Raw genomic sequence first — 20,842 nt, 5'->3', positions numbered from 1 at the left:
AGTGGTTGTCAATCGTTGATGTGTAACATATTTGTTTTTCCTTCATTTTTTTTTACAAAAATTAGGCATTAGTTTTCTCGTTTGAATTGTTTTACATTTATCATTTTCAAAGACTTTTATAGCTGACTATGCAGTATGGGCTTTCCTCATTGTTGATGTCCATACAGTGACCTATGATAGTTGTTAATTTCTGTGTCATTCTGTCTCTTGTGGAGAGTTGTCTTATTGGCAATCATACCACATCTTCTGTCCAAGATTAGTACAAATCCAGGATAGTTAAAAAAAGTTATAAAAAAATCAAACTTTAACCACATAGTGAATGTAATGTTAACTGCAGAAAAAAATAGTCCATTTATAAGTATAATAGGGACAAACAGGATTTTTTTTTACAAAATTTACTTCTGGATACTATATCTTATTATCATAAACATGATAAACAATGATAAACAAGCGTCTGTCCTAGTTTGGTAGAAATCAAGACAATAGCTTAAGAAAGAAAGCTATTAAAATTTTAAAACTTTAATAAGAGTGAATATTTGTGGACACTGTGATGCTGATGATGACAACAAACAAGACAGAATGTAGGATTGCTATAGATATGTCTAGCTTTTGAGACAAAAGTTGCAGGCTCGAAAACAATTGATATCTATATAAAATTATCTAATTTTGAGTTGAAACATACCTGAGTATATATCACCCATATTATGAAAATCAAACCAATGTCAAAGGTCACCAATAAACAAAATGTCCTCCTGACTGCTGACATCTGGAGCATTCCTCCTTGCATCCATGAATCACTATTAGAGGAATTAACACCATTTGGTACATAGTTGGTGAATAGCTTTAAAAAAAATAATAAAAACAAATACAAAATGTACCAAATAGAAATAAAAGCTTTTTATACAAAACATGCAAATCAGTATATGAAAAGACATCATCTTACTGTAGTTTGTAGAAATTGTTTTATATTATCACCAAATGACTAAATAATATAACAAGAGTGCACACGCTGAAATGTCTCGCCTTCTATACTAATCATTGATATTATGTTGATAGTCCTTAGTATAAAGCTAAGCTTTATAACAACTGTCACATAAACTTAACATTAACCAAGATAACAAAACATAGACCAATGAACCTTGAAAATGAGGTCAAGGTCAGATGAACCATGCCAGACAGACATGTACAGCTAGCAATGCTTTTATACAACATATATAGTTGACCTATTACTTATAGTTTAAGAAAAATAAACCAAAACACAAAACTTAACACTGTGCAATGAACCGTGAAAATGAGGTCACGGTCAAATAAAACCTGTGCGACTGACATAAAGATCATAAAATATTTCCATACACCAAATATAGTTGACCTATGGCATATAGTATTAGATGAAAAGACCAAAACTCAAAAACTTAACTTTGACCACTGAACCATGAAAATGAGGTCAAGGTCACATGACATCTGCCCGCAAGACATGTACACCTTACAATCGTTCCATACAACAAATATAGTAGACCTATTGCATATAGTATGAGAAAAACAGACCAAAACACAAAAATTTAACTTTGATCACTGAACCATGAAAATGAGGTCAAGGTCACATGAAATCTGCTCGCTAGACATGTACACCTTACAATCGTTCCATACAACAAATAAGGTAGACCTATTGCATATAGTATGAGAAAAATAAACCAAAACACAAAACTTAACACTGTGCAATGAACCGTGAAAATGAGGTCACGGTCAAATAAAACCTGTGCGACTGACATAAAGATCATAAAATATTTCCATACACCAAATATAGTTGACCTATGGCATATAGTATTAGATGAAAAGACCAAAACTCAAAAACTTAACTTTGACCACTGAACCATGAAAATGAGGTCAAGGTCACATGACATCTGCCCGCAAGACATGTACACCTTACAATCGTTCCATACAACAAATATAGTAGACCTATTGCATATAGTATGAGAAAAACAGACCAAAACACAAAAATTTAACTTTGATCACTGAACCATGAAAATGAGGTCAAGGTCACATGAAATCTGCTCGCTAGACATGTACACCTTACAATCGTTCCATACAACAAATAAGGTAGACCTATTGCATATAGTATGAGAAAAACAGACCAAAACACAAAAATTTAACTATAACCACTGAACCATGAAAATGAGGTCAAGGTCAGATGACACCTGCCAGTTGGACATGTACACCTTACAGTCCTTTCATACACTGAATATACTAGCCTCTATTGCTTATAGTATCTGAGATATGGACTTGACCACCAAAACTTAACCTTGTTCACTGATCCATGAAATGAGGTCGAGGTCAAGTGAAAACTGTCTGACAGACATGAGGACATTGCAAGGTACGCACATATCAAATATAGTTATCCTATTACTTATAATAAGAGAGAATTCAACATTACAAAAAATTTGAACTTTTTTTTCAAGTGGTCACTGAACCATGAAAATGAGGTCAAGGACATTGGACATGTGACTGACGGAAACTTCGTAACATAAGGCATCTATATACAAAGTATGAAGCATCCAGGTCTTCCACCTTCTAAAATATAAAGCTTTTAAGAAGTTAGCTAACGCCGCCGCCGCCGCCGCCGCCGCCGCCGCCGCCGCCGCCGCCGGATCACTATCCCTATGTCGAGCTTTCTGCAACAAAAGTTGCAGGCTCGACAATAAAATGCTTTGCTCGCAGCCTGATACGAATGCAGAGGTCAAACCCTGAATATTTGGAGCAAATTTGGACACAATATTCAAGCTTGATACTGTCTGAAATTGAATTGTGATAAAATTTTTGATGTGATATAGGTTTCTGTCACAAAATAAATGTGGTCAAAGATCTTAAAAATCTATGGTGCAATGCTGTGCAATTGAATATTTCTTCTTGCAAATTTTAAAAAATTTGAAGAAAAAAATCTCATAGAGTGGATTTCTATTAAACTAATTTTATTGTCTGGAAACCAAATGTGTCTTAAGACAATAATGCAGACTACGACGATGATGACACAGACAACAAGAAAAACTGACAACGACACCTTAGGGATTTTTGTGATAATAGCAGATCTTCTACTCTGTTTAGTTTATTCACCACTTGAACTGTTTATAGCTTGAAATATATGAAGGCATCTGAACTGCGATGGTACTCTAAATCATGTTGACAAATCTTAAGTATGTTTTTGATCAGACTGAAGTGCAATAGTGGCATAATGTGATAATATCTTGCTGATAATTATGTCAATGTGTGTTGGTGAACATGATTTTGACAACTAGTGCCAGTTTAAGGAACATTGTCTTTCTACAAGTTTAAATGTCAAAAGCAACATCTATAATTTTTTTGTAAATAAAAAAAATATAGAGAAAAACCATTGCTGGCAATTATAACAAACAAAGGATATGCATAATGCCACAAAAATAAGGAAATGAAAAAACATATATCCAAAATGTTTAACTACCTAGATATTTTGCCACAAAGAAAGCATCAGGAGATTATAAAATATAGAAAGGAAACGGAAATGGAAATTGAAACGGATACAGAAAGAAATGTAACAGAAGGAGTATGTATAAATATGCAATAAATAGGGAATATAAAATGTAATTCATATTAAAAATAAATCTGTGTAAATTTGGAAATTAATGTATGATTCATTAATGCGAACTGCTGCCAAAAGAAAAATGTTCAATTATGGCCAGGAAAGACTGACAACTCCTGCAAATGAATATTCATTAAAAAAAATATGTACACGAACACTTTGAGTTTCATTTGTAAAACTATGCATTTTCAGACAAATCAAACTCTGGTTACCAAATTTGCAGCAGTAATTTGACCTCATCAATTATAAGCTTGAACGCTTGAAACGTTCTTGGAAACCGTAGAAATCACCTTATAAGAGGATCGTCGTGTAACGCTTAGTAGTACCAACATCATGCTCAGCATCACTACGTCTTTGTAACAAGCTTAACGACATCTGAATCATTAACAACTCTCATATTTGAAAAACAAAAAGATCAATTATTAAAATGTAACTGATGTTCAAAATATAGTTGCCTAATGTTTTTGGCATATTAAAAATTGGAACAAGTGAATAAGGGCTTATACTCTTTAACTTCAATTGATTTGGTAATGTATATAGAGCTTTCAATAAAGTTTGGCATAAAGGGCAGTTTATCTCTATCTATAATAGTGTTCAAGATAATAACCAAAAACAGTAAAATTTCTTTAAAAATTACCAATGAGGGGGGAAGCAACCCAACAACCAGTTGTCCAATTCATCTGAAAATTCCAGGGCAGATAGATCTTCACTTGATAAACAATTTTACCCCATTTCAGATTTGCTCTAAATGCTTTGGTTTCAGGGATATAAGCCAAAATCTACATTTTACCCCTATGTTCTATTTTTAGCCATGGAGGCCATCTTGGTTGGCCAGGTCACTGGACACATTTTTCAAACAAGATACCCCAATGATGATTGTGGCCATGTTTGGTTAAATTTGACCCATTAGTTTCAGAGAAGAAGATTTTTATAAAGATTACAAAAATTTATGAAAAATTGGTAAAATTACTATAAAGGGCAATAACTCCTTAAGGGATCAATTGACCATTTTGCTCATGTTAATTTTTTTGTAGATCTTACTTTGCTGAGCATTATTACAGTTTACAGTTTATCTCTATCTATAATAATATTCAAGATAATAACCAACCAGGTGCTCCACAGGGCGCAGCTTTATACAACCGCAGAGGTCGAACCCTGAACAGTTGGGGCAAGTATGGACAAAACATTCAAGCGTGATACAGCTCTGAATTTGGATTGTGATCAAATTTTTGACATTACATGGGTTTTTTTTACACAAAAAAAAATGTCAAGATTTTACAAATCAATTAAAGATTTCTTCTTCAAACTTTTTAAATCTAAAATTAAATAGTTGACACAGCATAGGTTTCTGACACAGAATGAATGTGGTCTAATGAACTTAAAAGTTTTTTTTGCCTTTGAGCAATTCACTATGCTGTTGAATATTAATCCTCTCAAAAAAATGTTTGAAGAAATTTTCTTTTTATTTATGAAATCTGAAATGAGAAAAATTTAAACCCCCCCATCCCTTTTTTTTCACATCCCCGTTTCCCTTTTTCCAAAACTGATATCAATTGAAATTTCTAATGGAGTTTGCAACAATAACTACTCTTTTAAATACATCATAAAATATTTAAATGTAAAATAAGTGCTTGTTATCACTGAATGGTAAAGATTGGTTGGTAGTAAAAGTGAATATACATTGTTTATTGTATAAAACAATAAAAAAAAACTTCATCAGCAACATTTTATATTGGCAAATTTTCAATGAAGTTATTTACATAAAGTTATTGGCAAATAAAAATAGAAAATGACATCATAGTCATGTCTGGCAAATGTCCAACATACATTATCTAAAAACATTTTAGATAAGATAAGGAAAAAAAGCTTCATCAGCAACATTTTATATTGGCAAATTTCCAATGAAGTTATTTACATAAAGTTATTGGCAAATAAAAATAGAAAATGACATCATAGTCATGTCTGGCAAATTTCCAACATACATTATCAACTACTATTCTATACAAAGAAAGATAACTCCAATTGAAAATTAATTGCTATTGCACAATATTGTGCAATTAGATATTTCTTGCTATTGTGCAATACTGTGCAAATTGAAAATTTCTTGCTATTGCACAATACTTGATATGGAATCCTGATTTGGACCAACTTGAAAACTGGGCCCATAATCAAAAATCAAAGCACATATTTAGATAAAGCATATCAAATAAGCCCAAGAATTCAATTTTTGTTAAAATCAAACTTAGTTTAATTTTGGACCCTTTGGACCTTAATGTAGACTAATTTGAAAACTGGACCAAAAATTAAGAATCTACATACACAGTTAGATTTGGCATATCAAAGAACCCATTTATTCAATTTTTGATGAAATCAAACAAAGTTTAATTTTGGACCCCCATTTGGACCAACTTGAAAACTAGGCCAATAATTAAAAATCTAAGTACATTTTTAAATTCAGCATATCAAAGAACCCCAAGGATTCAATTTTTGTTAAAATCAAACTAAGTTTAATTTTGGACCCTTTGGACCTTAATGTAGACCAATTTGAAAACGGGACCAAAAATTAAGAATCTACATACATAGTTAGATTCGGCATATCAAAGAACCCCAATTATTCAATTTTTGATGAAATCACACAAAGTTCAATTTTGGACCTTTTGGGCCCCTTATTCCTAAACTGTTAGACCCAAAACTCCCAAAATCAAACCCAACCTTCCTTTTATGGTCATAAACCTTGTGTTTAAATTTCATAGATTTCTATTTACTTATACTAAAGTTATGGTGCAAAAACCAAAAATAATGCTTATTTGGGCCCCTTTTTGGCCCCTAATTCATAAACTGTTGTGACCTCAACTCCCAAAATCAATCCCAACCTTCCTTTTGTGGTCATAAACCTTGTGTTAAAATTTCATTGATTTCTATTCACTTAAACTAAAGTTATAGTGCGAAAACCAAGAAAATGCTTATTTGGGCCCTTTTTGGCCCCTAATTCCTAAAATGTTGGGACCAAAACTCCCAAAATCAATCCCAACCTTCCTTTTGTGGTCATAAACCTTGTGTTAAAATTTCATTGATTTCTATTTACTTTTACTAAAGTTAGAGTGCGAAAACTAAAAGTATTTGGACGACGACGACGACGACGACGACGACGACGCCAACGTGATAGCAATATACAACCAAAAAATTAAAATTTTTGCGGTCGTATAAAAACGACAAAATTTCCTTAAAATTACGAATTCAGGGCAGCAACCCAACAACTGGGTGTCCAATTCATCTTAAAATTTCAGGGCAGATAGATCTTGTACTAATGAACAAATTTACTCCTTGTCAGATTTGCTCTAAAAGCTTTGGTTTCAGAGATATAAGCCAAAATCTACATTTTACCCCTATGTTCTATTTTTAGCCATGACAGCCATCTTGGTTGGTTGGCTGGATCGTCGGACACACTTTTCAAACAAGATACCCTAATGATGATTGTGGCCAAGTTTGGTTAAATTTGGCCTAGTAGTTTCAGAGGAGAAGATTTTTGTAAAAGTTTACGGACGCCGGACTATGGACGCCAAGTGATGAGAAAAGCTCACTTACTCACTTGGCCCTTTGGGCCAGGTGAGCTAAAAATCAGCAATTTTTCCATTTTTAAAGGGCATAACTCTAGAATGGTTTATTTGACACCACCAATATTCATACTTGATCTGTGTATTGTGATAATAAGCATTGTGTATAAGTTTCATAACATTTGGTTGAGGTAAACTAAAGTTCTGACATCAGACTCGGACTTCTCTTGAACTGAATTTTAATGTGCGTATTGTTATGCGTTTACTTTTCTACATTGGCTAGAGGTATAGGGGGAGGGTTAATATCTCACAAATATGTTTAACCCCGCCGCATTTTTGCGCCTGTCCCAATTCAGGAGCCTCTGGCCTTTGTTAGTCTTGTATTATTTTAATTTGTTTCTTTTGTACAATTTGGAAATTAGTATGGCGTTCATTATCACTGAACTAGTATATATATTTGTTTAGGGGCCAGTTGAAGGACACCTCAGGGTGCGGGAATTTCTCGCTACATTGAAGACCTGTTGGTGACCTTCTGCTGTTGTTTTTTTTCTATGGTCGGGTTGTTGTCTCTTTGGCACATTCCCCATTTCCATTCTCTATTTTATTAGAAAATAGAAAGGGGCATAACTCTAGAACTGTAAAAGTAATGTCATCATAATTCAAACTTGATCTATTTTTGATGTAATAAACATTCTGAATAAGTTTCATAACATTTGGTTGAGCCAAACTAAAAATCAGAGGGGCATAACTCTAGAATGGTAAAAGTGACACCACAAACTAAAATTTGGGCCAGGTGAGCTAAAAATAATCTCCAATGTCACATGAATGTAGTATGAATGTCTACCCATATATGTAATTATACAAATGCTTCAACAATTGTACAAATTTTTACTAACAGCCTTATAAATAATAAGCATATATGAGCAAAAATTCTGTGAACACCTTGATTGCCTAATTGGTTGTCCAGAACTTTCATAAATAATCCTGGCTGCTTCTTTTGCTTGACTGTCACGAGTTCTGCCTGCTTGTACCATATCTTCCTCTTCCTACAATTAAATAAAAAGTAATAATTCAATATCAATTCAAATGTTGCTAAATTACCATGAATTGATGTATCAAGAGAGAAATTATACAGGTGAGTCATACAATTTGATTGTTTACCTTCACAGGGAATATGAATAAATATCATCTGTGAAGAATAAATGAAGATGAGAATGATCAGTTTATGTTAAAATCAGGACACTCCAGTATACATTTTATATAATTGCTATTTGGGTTTCCCAGGCGATATAGGCTCATAGTGTGTATCAATGTCCTATATCCCCTTTGTCTGATGGTTCAGGAGATATAAAATATGAGCCACTGTCACTTCTGAAGATTCTAAGCAAACATAATCAATTTCTTTTTAAATCTAAATTCGATATTTCTTGATCTTGAAGATTAGCTACATTAGTTTCATAGCAATCCATGAAGGTTTACAAATTTATAATATCAAAAAAAGTTAATCCCAAGCTGAATGTCAATCTTAACTGTAAATAAAACACCTTGCCAAGTGCAGCCTGATAAGACTGCAGAGGTCAAACCCTGATCAGTTGGGGTAAGTTTGGACACTATATTCAAGCTTAAGTCTGAATTTGGATTGTGATCAATTTTTTGACATAACATAGGTTTCTTAAAATAGATTATTGTGATTTCTACCAGAAATATTCAAATTAGCAGGAACAAATTGACAGGAAAATGAGATTCTGACCATAAAACCTAGAAGAAATTTTTCATATTTCCTACTAGAATAATTATTTTTGTTCTATAATAAATATACAAATACTAGCTGTGTATATGTCGTGTACAAGTTGCGATTTTGTACAGGTTATAACATGTACAAAAATATTGTACATGTTATAACTTGTATAATGCAAAAATACAAGTTATAACATGTACAAAAGTACCTCATACATGTTATAAGTTAACCTGTACAAAATATTGCTTAAAAATGGTTTTAACTTGTACAAAATTTAAGATAAATCTTAATGAAGTAAAATATACATTTAAGGAGGCTCGAGGGTATAAAAATTTCAGAAAAAAATCAAACATTTGTTTATCATTACAAATTTTATTTATTTCCTTTTGTAGTTGTTACTTTGTCATATGGTACAACCAGATGCTCCGCAGGGCGCAGTTTTATACGACCGCAGAGGTTGAACCCTGAGCGGATGGGGCAAGTATGGACACAACATTCAAGGTGGATTCAGCTCTAAATTTGGATTGTGATTAAATAGTTGACACAGCATAGGTTTCTGACACAGAATGAATGTGGTCTAATGAACTTAAAATATTTTTTTTGCCTTTGAGCAATTCACTATGCTGTTGAATATTAATCCTCTCAAAAAAATGTTTGAAGAAATTTTCTTCTTATTTATGAAATCTGAAATGAGAAAAATTTAACCGCCCACCCCCATTTGTTTTCACATCCCCCTTTCCCTTTTTCCAAAACTGATCTTAATTCAAATTTCTAATGGAGTTTGCAACAATAACTACTCATTTAAATACATCATAAAATATTAAAATGTAAAATAAAGTGCTTGTTATCACTGAATGGTAAAAATTGTTTTAATTTATCAGTTGGTAGAAAAAGTGAATATACATTGTATATGGTAAATAAATAGTTGACACAGCATAGGTTTCTGGCACAGAATGAATGTGTTCTAATGAACTTAAAATTTTTGTTTTCTCTTAGAGCAATTCACTATGCTGTTGAATATTAATCCTCTCAAAAAAATGTTTGAAGAAATTTTCTTTTTTATTTATGAAATTTCAAATGAGAAAAATTGAACCCAATTTTTTTAATCACATCCCCCTTTCCCTTATTCCAAAACTAATCTCAATTAAAATTTCTAATGGAGTTTGCAACAATAACTACTCATTTAAATACATCATAAAATATTAAGATGTAAAAAAACTGCTTGTTATCACTGAATGGTAAAGATTATTTTTATTTATCAGTTGGTAGTAAAAAGTGAATATACATTGTATATTGTATATAACAAAGATTTAAGTTGATTCTGGACAAAGAAAGATAACTCCAATTAAAAAAAAATCTTGCTATTGCACAATATTTTGCAATTAGACATTTCTTGCTTACTATTCTGGACAAAGAAAGATAACTCTAATTTAAAAAAAATTTGCTATTTCACAATATTGTGCAATTAGATATTTCTTGCCATTGCGCAATACTGTGCAATTGAAAAGACTTGCTATTGCACAATACTTAATATAATAATTTTAGATCCTGATTTGGACCAACTTGAAAACTGGGCCCATAATAAAAAATCTAAGTACATTTTTGGATTCAGCATATCAAAGAACCCCAAGATTTCAATTTTTGTTAAAATCAGACTAAGTTTAATTTTGGACCCTTTGGACTTTAGTGTAGACCAATTTGAAAACAGGACCAAAAATGAAGAATCTACATACACAGTTAGATTTGGTATATCAAAGAACCCCATTTATTCAATTTTTGATGAAATCAAACAAAGTTTAATTTTGGACCCCGATTTGGACTAACTTGAAAACTGGGCCAATAATCAAGAATCTAAGTACATTTTTAGATTCAGCATATCAAAGAACCTAACTGATTCATTTTTTGTCAAAATCAAACTAAGTTTAATTTTGGACCCTTTGGACCTTAATGTAGACCAATTTGAAAACGGGACAAAAAGTTAAGAATCTACATACACAGTCATGACTGAGTTAGATTCGGCATATCAAAGAACCCCAATTATTCAATTTTGATGAAATCAAACAAAGTTTAATTTTGGAACCTTTGGGCCCCTTATTATGTTGGGACCAAAACTCCCAAAATCAATACCAACCTTCCTTTTATGGTCATAAACCTTGTGTTTAAATTTCATAGATTTCTATTTACTTATACTAACGTTATGGTGCGAAAACCAAGAAAAATGCTTATTTGGGTCCCTTTTTGGCCCCTAATTCCTAAACTGTTGGGACCTAAACTCCCAAAATCAATACCAACCTTCCTTTTGTAGTCATTAATATTGTGTTTAAATTTCATTGATTTCTATTTACTTAAACTAAAGTTATTGTGCGAAAACCAAGAATAATGCTTATTTGGGCCCTTTTTTGGCCCCTAATTCCTAAACTATTGAAACCAAAACTCCCAAAATCAATCCCAACCGTTCTTTTGTGGTCATAAACCTTGTGTCAAAATTTCATAGATTTCTATTAACTTAAACTAAAGTTATAGTGCGAAAACCAAGAAAATGCTTATTTGGGCCCTTTTTGGCCCCTAATTCCTAAAATGTTGGGACCAAAACTCCCAAAATCAATACTAACCTTCCTTTTGTGGTCATAAACCTTGTGTTAAAATTTCATTGATTTCCATTCACTTTTACTAAAGTTAGAGTGCGAAAACTAAAAGTATTCGGAAGACGACGACGACGCAGACGACGATGACGACGCAGACGACACGCCAACGTGATAGCAATATACGACGGAAAATTTTTCAAATTTTGCGGTCGTATAAAAATCATTCAAAACAATCAATTCGTGTTGGCTGGCCCCAGATGACTTTTAAAATGTATACATCATTGAAAAAGTTCCAAATTATCTCCCTTTGGTGGAAAATGCCATTTTTTGGCTTTAAAATTGAAATATCTTTTTCAACTCATCGGTGACCTATCTTTTTTAATATAATTTCCATATAAGCTGTACTTAAACTAAATTATTGTAAAATTTGAGCGATTTCTGTAATAAATTTCTTTTTTTTATTTCGATATTACCTTTATTTCTCCTATTACTTCAACAGAAAAAAAACACCTTTACAAAAATGTATGCTTCTTTCGAAGGCAGATGGTGAGCGCAATGAACGGTGTCCCCATTTTTTTATTTTATTTTTCTATTAACCATAAGATAAAGTTCATTTATAGAAAAATATAGAGAAATCCTATATAAATGATTTAGACCCACGAACCCCCTTAAATTCACCAATGCATAAAGAACAACAATAAATAGACCAGAACGTGTCTTTTTCAGTAGAGGACAATGCACACAAAGTTTCAGAAATATATTTTTCATGACTTATGCTGGCAAAATGTGTTTGCATGTAATTGTATGTTTTATGCAGTCCCCTATGGCTTAAATAAGTGTGACACTATTTACTAAAAGCTTGCATTCCCCAATGACAATTACATTAGATACTAGTAACTAAATTCTTCCAAAAATTTAAAGAACGATGCCTAATAAAGTTGAGTAATACTCCTCCCTCTTGTTTTATAGCATGCAGAGACTACAACAATGTCTTATATGCTTACTCTTTAAAAGCAAGAGAGAGCTGAAATATTCTTCATTGGACCACGCTTCATTATCAATATCTTTGAATCTACTCTTCAACATTTTTGGCCTTCAGCATGCTAATGTAAATTTTAAACTCATTTTTTTTTTATAAACTATAAGATCATTGCATGAAGCGAATGTCATTTTGATGTTTTAAATATATATCCTCTACTAGCTTTGAGAGCATGTATTTGTGGTCTTTGGATGTTGTGTGCTCCATGACTGGGTTTTTGTCTTTTAAACACACACCCCATTTCCATTCCCAATTGTCTTTGTAGACACATCTATCCTGGCTATCCTCTTATGTATTTTAGCGTCAACTAGAATGAAAGTATTTTACTATGCCTTTAAAGTGGACACTCACAATTATAATTCATCAAATAAAGATATGTCCATAGCTATAGTCCTAAGAGGAGCATAAGACATGTCCTAAGATATATCTTATGACAGGTCTTAGGAATGCTTTGTAATACCGACCCCTAGACATTAACTGTATCAAAAAAGAACAAAACACACTAACAAAGTTACACGAAGGAATAATAAAAAAGTTATGAAAATATTATTGAGGTTAATAACATCTGTTGCAATAATAGAAACATATCCTTATTTTTCGATTTTGTACAAGTTAAAACCATTTTTAAGCAATATTTTGTACAGGTTATAACATGTACGAGGTACTTTTGTACATGTTATAACTTGTATTTTTGCATTATACAAGTTATAACATGTACAATATTTTTGTACATGTTATAACCTGTACATAATCGCAACTTGTACACGACATATACACAAATACACAACAGGGTCATTCATAAGTTTGAATGGCAATAACAACATGAACATTAAGAAAAGAGGAAAAAATTGAAATAATTAACTTCTAGCTGCAAAATTTTACTATTGGATTTGCTGAAAAATCTGCAACAAAATTACTTGTCATAAATGAAAATCTAAAAACAAGTGGCCAAGATGAACTTCTTGGTGGCCTTCGGCTGTTGTCTGCTCTATGGTCGGGTTGTTGTCGCTTTGACACATTCCTCATTTCCTTTCTCAATTTTATTCTACAGACCAAAAATGATTGAACATGAATTGATTAATTACTAAATATATTAGGCAAGTTAGAAACAAAATCATCTTAAAATTTATGCAAATTAGAAAACATTACAGTCTACATGAGATTAGTGACTTCTCAGATTACATTTGAATATTTCTGACTCATGCAGCATTGTGTCCCCAATGTTCAATCTGTTTCCCTCCAAATTTTGAATTTGTCACCTGTAAAATGGTTGCTTATATTTCAGCAAAATTAATGTTTAGCTAACTGTTATCCTGACATTATAATGTTTATGATGCATAAATACGAATCAATACCAGTTCAGATAAGTTTGATTTTTGGAATGAATAAATTATCATTGCAGGAATTTTACAAAAATACTAGGGGAAAAAAATCTGACTTTAAAAACTTTAAAAAAAAAAAAATCCTAGTACTCTTAGAAGTAGCAGGAATCTTAGACCATGATCACTCTAGGCAGAATCCCTCAATAAAACCAACACAAAATTTGGTGTTGTAATATATATGTATTCATTGACCAAAATGGTCAAGTCAGGTAAATATAACGTTCATCTTTTATGCCCATTTAATTGGTTTTACTCAATGCCTAAACAAAATCTTCAAAAAATACTAGAAGAGTAAACCTGGTATTTTGATTTACATTAAATACTTAAACATTTTTTATTGGATCAAGTTTTGATAACAAATTTATATATATTATATATGCAAATATACAAAAGAGTAAATGATTTGGTGATATTTACATGACTAACAATGAAAAGGTTACATTTCTCAAAGCGGTTACGGTTTTCACTCTTTTTTCATATTTCATTTTAGGGGCTTTTTGGGATAGCAAATTGACAGAAAAAACAGCTAATATGGAATATTAAATGACAGAGAGCACGAGAAAAAACTTCCTTTTAATGTCAAATGTTAAAGGAATACCTCTGACCCTGAACAGTAAAAATCATTTTAGTTCTATTTGGACTAGATAAGTGGTTTGCAGAAAAAAAAATTGAAGACTCTTGTGATCAGATTTGTGTGTTCATTGATTATAATATCAAAGTTTAGTCTATTTAGGACTGTATAGAAGTCCTTGAAAAAAGACTATTTCTGTAGATAATAGATTTAGGGCTGCTTATAATCTACAATATAAGCCATTATTGCAGCAATAATGTCAAAGATATTGTAAAATGCAGACATGTGATTTCTGCAAATTAATCAATTACATAAATGATTCTAATCTTAAACTTATCATCTTAATTACATTTAAAACAATCATTATTTTATTAGTCATAGACTTCTTTAATATTTTGAAACATTTCAAACATTTGGATAAGGTGATATTTAACTAAAATTTGTTTTACCTTTGCCTTTCTTGTATGAATAATATATATATATTATTTATCTCTCTATTAGGTTACTATGGTGGAATACAGAGGTTAAAAATTCAGATTATTTGAATTCGTTTGTTATTATCTAATTGTCACATGATTTCATCTAGGACTAATATACTACTGTAAGCTTGTGTTATCATGGTAATTAAAGTCCCAGGATTTCATTTATAGATCAGGTGAAAAAAGATATTCAATCCTTCCACTTGTTAAATTTATACACAATGTATCAATTCTAATGGTCACTTACTTTTACAATTCATGTTAATCAATCATTTCAGATTATATTATTTTTAAAACCTGTAAATCTAAAAGGTCAAAGATCATATGATAACCAGTCACTAGCCCAATGTGATGATTTACCTTTACATGTTTACATTTATATGATTTAATTAACATACAGTGGTGTATTCAGATAACCCCACAGCATTTGATTCAATGTATTGCAACAACAATACTTTTGAGATTTCTTGATAATTTTCACTGAAATTATTAAGGTCTTTCCTTTTACTAAAGGGAAAGACCTTACTGTATTTCTTCTGATTATTATTAAGGTCTTTCCTTTTACTAAAGGGAAAGACCTTACTGTATTTCTTCTGATTATTATTAGGTCTTTCAACCTTTCAGTTGAAAGACCTATTGTATTTGTTCTGATTATTAGGTCTTTCCACTTTTCCGTGGAAAGACCTATTGGTTTTCTTCTGATTATTATTATTATTATTATTTTTTTTCTTCCGCCAACTTTTTGTTCCTTCGCAATTTTTTTGTTTCGCAAGATGTCACTAAGATATATGGTATATAATATCGAACAATTAATACGCTTTTGAAACTGACACCGCGTAACCAAAATCTTATCCATGTAAGAGTTATCTCCCCGAACACTGTTTTTCTTGTTATCGCTTAATCTTCGCAACCGTATAAGAAACCGACAAATTTATTTTACCAAATTGCTCGTTATATCCTCAGGATGATTTGATTCATTTTCACCGAAGCTATCCGGAGACTCCATATGAGAGTTATTTCCCCTTTTATATTTGATATAAGTGATATGCATTTTTAACTGGAAAACCATAAGTGGTAGAGGCCTAGGGTCTTTTGATTTGAGGTCCTTGGTCCAAAAAAATCAAAATGAGGTCAAGGTCAAAGGTCAAGGTCATGATTAAAATTTTGATTTTGGCTTGTTATCTCTTATTTTCAGAAATCATACAAGATATCGACAAAATAATTGCACACAATTGTTGGTTACGACATGTCGTAACACATAAATTTTAGTCGAAAGGGTACATAGACATTTGACGCAAGTTTTCCCCCTTTTTATATCTAATATCATACGTATGGTAATATAACTCATTAACAATATAAAGTAGAGGACTAGAGTCTTTTGATTTGAGGTCCTTGGTTTATGACCTTGAAATTGAGCTCAAGGTCATATGCTAATTAAACGTTCTAGATTTTGACCTTTGCTTTTACCTCATATGTACACATGATAAAGCCATGGGACTTTTTGCATTAAGTTGTAAGCAATGAGACCTTAAAAAACACAACCGGAAGTGACCTTTTGTAAACCGGAAGTAGCTTTTTTTTGTACTAAATCAATGTAAAAGTATATAGAACCATATATTTTTGGAATCAGTGTCAAGTAAACTATCAAACAATACCGGAAGTAAACTTTTTAAACCGGAAGTAAAAGATTATCTCCCTTTTCTATATATTTTTTTTATAGAAACCATATATTTTATGAATAAGCGTTCAATTAGCTGTTATTTGACGCTAAAATTAACATTTAAAACTAAATTTTAATATTTTTATATAAAAAAGGTCTAAACTGGTGGAAAGACCATCAATGGTTCTCTGAACAATTGGTTTTTAATTATTAGGTCTTTCCACTTTTCCGTGGAAAGACCTATTGGATTTCTTCTGATTATTATTATTATTATTATTTTTTTTTTTCTTCCGCCTAATTTTTTTCCTTCGCTGTTTTTTTGTTTCGCAAGATGTCACTTAGATTTTTGAAATATGATATCGAACAGTTTATACGCTTTTGAAACCAACTCGTTTTAACCGAATACTTTCCCAAATAAGAGTTATCTCCCCGAACACTGTTTTTCTTGTTATCTCTAAGGCTTCGCAACCGTATAAGAAACCGACAAACTTATTTTTCCAAATTGCTCGTTATATCCTCAAGATGTTTTGTTTTATTTTGACCGAAGCCGTATATAGATTCCATATGAGAGTTATCCCCCCTTTTATGTTTGATATAAGAATTTGCATTTCTAACTGGTAAACCATAAGTGATAGAGACCTAGGGTCTTTTGATTTGAGGCCCTTGGTCCAAAAAAATGAAAATAAGGTCAAGGTCAAAGGTCAAGGTCATATTATAAATTTTGATTTTTGCTTATTTTTACTCATTTTCAAAAGCCGTATAACTTTTCGACAAATTATTTTTACTAAATTGTTGGTTGCGACATGTGGTAACACGTAGATTTTAGTCGAAAGAGTACGTAGACATTTGATGCCAGTTTTGCCACCTTTTATATCTAATATTAGTTGTAAGGTAATACAACTCATTAACTATATATAGTAGAGGCCTAGAGTCTTTTGATTTGAGGTCCTTGGTTGATGACCTCGAAATTGAGCTCAAGGTCATAGGTAAATGTAACGTTCTAGATTTTGACCTTTGCTTTTACCTCATATGTATACATGATCAAGACTTGAGACTTTTTAAATTAGGTTGCAAGCAATGTGATCTAGAAAAAGACAACCGGAAGTGACCTTTTGTAAACCGGAAGTAGCTATATTTTGTACTTCATTAATGAAAAAAGTATATAGAACCATATATTTTTGGAATCAGTGTCAAGTAAACAATAAAAAATTAACGGAAGTAACATATTTTAAACCGGAAGTAAAAAATGATCTCCCTTATTTATATCTTTTTGTATAGAAACCATATATTTTTGGAATAAGCGTTCAATAAGCTGTCATTTGACGCTAAAATTGACATTTAAAACCAAATTTTAATATTTTCATATAAAAAAAAGATCTTAACTGGTGGAAAGACCATCAATGGTTCTCTGAACAATTGGTTTTTAATTAGGTCTTTCCACTTTTCCGTGGAAAGACCTATTGGTTTTCTTCTGATTATTATTATTATTATTATTTTTTTTCTTCCGCCAACTTTTTGTTCCTTCGCAATTTTTTTGTTTCGCAAGATGTCGCTTAGATATATGGTATATGATATCAAACAATTAATACGCTTTTGAAACTGACACCGCGTAACCAAAATCTTATCCATGTAAGAGTTATCTCCCCGAACACTGTTTTTCTTGTTATTACTTATATGTCGAAACCGTATATGAAACCCACAAATTTATTTTACCAAATTGCTCGTTTTATCCTCAGGATGAAATGAATAATTCTAGTCGAAGCTATCCGGAGACTCCATATGACAGTTATCCCCCCTTTTGTATATGACATAAGTGATATGCATTTTAAACTGGAAAACCATAAGTGGTAGAGGCCTAGGGTCTTTTGATTTGAGGTCCTTGGTCCAAAAAAATCAAAATGAGGTCAAGGTCAAAGGTCAAGGTCATGATTAAAATTTAGATTTTGGCTTGTTATCTCTTATTTTCAGAAATCATACAAGATATCTACAAAATAATTTCACACAATTGTTGGTTACGACATGTCGTTACACATAAATTTTAGTCGAAAGGGTACGTAGACATTTGACGCAAGTTTTCCCCCTTTTTATATCTAATATCATACGTATGGTAATATAACTCATTAACAATATAAAGTAGAGGACTAGAGTCTTTTGATTTGAGGTCCTTGGTTTATAACCTTGAAATTGAGCTCAAGGTCATATGCTAATTAAACGTTCTAGATTTTGACCTTTGCTTTTACCTCATATGTACACATGATAAAGCCATGGGACTTTTTGCATTAAGTTGTAAGCAATGTGACCTTAAAAAACACAACCGGAAGTGACCTTTTGTAAACCGGAAGTAGCTTTTTTTTTGTACTAAATCAATGTAAAAGTATATAGAACCATATATTTTTGGAATCAGTGTCAAGTAAACTATCAAACAATACCAGAAGTAAACTTTTTAAACCGGAAGTAAAAGATTATCTCCCTTTTCGATATATTTTTTTTATAGAAACCATATATTTTTTTGAATAAGCGTTCAATAAGCTGTCATTTGGCGCTAAAATTGACATTTTAAACCAAATTGTAATATTTTTATATAAAAAAGGTCTTAACTGGTGGAAAGACCATCAATGGTTCTCTGAACAATTGGTTTTTAATTATTATTATTATTATTATTATTATTATTATTATTTTTTTTCTTCCGCCAACTTTTTTTTCCTTCACTGTTTTTTTGTTTCCCAAGATGTCGCTTAGATATATGGTAATATGATATCGAACAGTTAATACGCTTCTGAAACTGACACCGCGTAACAAAAAACTTTACCTTGTAAGAGTTATCTCCCTGAACACTGTTTTTCTTGTTATCTCTAAGGCTTCGCAACCGTATAAGAAACCGACAAATTTATTTTACCAAATTGCTCGATATATCCTCAGGATGATTTGATTTATTTAGACCGAAGCTATCCAGAGACTCCATATGAGAGTTATTTCCCCTTTTATATTTGATATAAGTGATATGCATTTTTAACTGGAAAACCATAAGTGTTAGAGGCCTAGGGTCTTTTGTTTTGAGGTCCTTGGTCCAAAAAATGAAAATGAGGTCAAGGTCAAAGGTCAAGGTCATGATTAAAATTTTGATTTTGGCTTGTGATCTCTTATTTTCAGAAATCATATAAGATATTGACAAAATGTTTTCATAAAATTGTTAGTTACAACATGTAGTAACACATAAATTTTAGTCGAAAGGGTACGTAGACATTTGACGCGAGTTTTCCCCCTTTTTATATAATATCATACGTATGGTAATATAACTCCTGAACAATATAAATTAGAGGACTAGAGTCTTTTGATTTGAGGTCCTTGGTTTATGACCTTGAAATTGAGCTCAAGGTCAAATGCTAATTAAACATTCTAGATTTTGACCTTTGCTTTTACCTCATATGTACACATGATAAAGCCATGGGACTGTTTGCATTAAGTTGTAAGCAATGTGACCTTAAAAAACACAACCGGAAGTGACCTTTTGTATACCGGAAGTAGCTATTTTTTGCACTAAATCAATGTAAAAGTATATAGAACCATATATTTTTGGAATCAGTGTCAAGTAAGCTATCAAACAATACCGGAAGTAAACTTTTTAAACCGGAAGTAAAAGATTATCTCCCTTTTTTTTCTTTTTTTTTATAGAAACCATATATTTTTGGAATAAGCGTTCAATAAGCTGTCATTTGACGCTAAAATTGACATTTAAAACCAAATTTTAATATTTTCATATTAAAAAAAAAGGTCTTAACTGGTGGAAAGACCATCAATGGTTCTCTGAACGATTGGTTTTTAATTAAGGTCTTTCCTTTTTCTATAAGGAAAGACCTTACTGTATTTCTTCTGATTATTATTATTATTATTATTATTATTATTATTATTATTATTATTATTATTATTCTTTTTGTTCCGCCAAACTTTGACGAAGTTAGCCTCCGTAACCGTAAGACTTGTCGCTTTCATGTTCACACTTTGTATCGGTGTCATGAATACCTATCCGGAACTCACCCTGTGAGTCGAAATATTTTGTCGGTTCGGAGTAATCCCTCCGAAACCCAAAAACCTTGTTATCATTCAAACTCCATAACCATAATAGGTAGAAAAAAAACAAAGGGTGAAATTTGTTCAGGAACAGACCCCGGTTCTTCGTTACATTTGGATCGAAAAGATTCAACGACTCATTGATAGGGTTATGCC

At 31.7% G+C, this 20,842-nt stretch overlaps 1 long non-coding RNA gene across 1 annotated transcript in view; it reads right to left on the bottom strand.

The window, feature by feature from the left end:
* Nucleotides 1-830: 830 nt before the first annotated feature.
* Nucleotides 831-20,842, bottom strand: part of LOC139509402 (uncharacterized) — a 39,362-nt gene continuing 19,350 nt past the window's right edge. The window contains exons 2-3 of the long non-coding RNA XR_011661726.1: nucleotides 8,107-8,210; nucleotides 831-841 (exon numbers count right to left, since the gene is read on the bottom strand). This is a non-coding gene — a long non-coding RNA (uncharacterized lncRNA). The remainder of the gene's footprint in view (nucleotides 842-8,106; nucleotides 8,211-20,842) is intronic.

Source organism: Mytilus edulis, unplaced genomic scaffold (genome assembly GCF_963676685.1).
Source record: "Mytilus edulis unplaced genomic scaffold, xbMytEdul2.2 SCAFFOLD_178, whole genome shotgun sequence".
Lineage (NCBI taxonomy): Eukaryota > Metazoa > Mollusca > Bivalvia > Mytilida > Mytilidae > Mytilus > Mytilus edulis.
This window is presented reverse-complemented; position numbering and strand designations above follow the sequence as displayed.